The sequence below is a fragment of the Triticum dicoccoides genome, chromosome 1B (genome assembly GCF_002162155.2).
Source record: "Triticum dicoccoides isolate Atlit2015 ecotype Zavitan chromosome 1B, WEW_v2.0, whole genome shotgun sequence".
Classification (NCBI taxonomy): Eukaryota; Viridiplantae; Streptophyta; class Magnoliopsida; order Poales; family Poaceae; genus Triticum; species Triticum dicoccoides.
Genome location: NC_041381.1, coordinates 103,031,303 through 103,031,958, shown reverse-complemented (window position 1 = coordinate 103,031,958; position 656 = coordinate 103,031,303).

The following is a 656-nucleotide window of genomic DNA, read 5'->3' as shown; positions in this document are numbered from 1 at the left end:
AGTACATTTCCCATCAAAAAAAAAAACAAGTTAAGTATATTACCACCATGCATGGTCGTGACTTTTACCATCATTAATTGATCACTATATTCACATCAGTATGATGTAGTAACTGCCACCTACTGTACTAATTAAGCACCATTGTACTTGGGCAACTTCTAACCAAACAGCACGTGAAATACATTATTGCCATGCTGGTAGGTTCTTTATATAGAACAAGTGACATTATCAAGTTAGCAATGTCTACAATGCAGCGCATCTCCATGTGTAATTTAGTGCTTACACATGTAAGTCCTGAAAGGTCACTAGTTATCCGCCTAGGATAAATCAAATGCACCCCGTTAATCTCCTTTAGCAAGATAAGTATGTATCATCCAATGATGTGTTCGAGAAGAAGAAAAAAAAAGTACACTAAATCGTGGTAACTTTTGTATCAGTAGTGACAATCTTATACATCATTGGATGATCAATATTCTGTAATAACCCTTAGAAACCTTATCTCTGACATAGATCTATGGTCACACCGTCTTGTGAAGACGTGTGATAAAGAGGGCGTCTTCTCGTGGCGTTCCTACCTCTATGCATGTTGCACTGTGCCTCTATAATTCTGTACTTGTTGCTTTTGCAGCCGTTTGGATAATATATTCAGGTGCGGG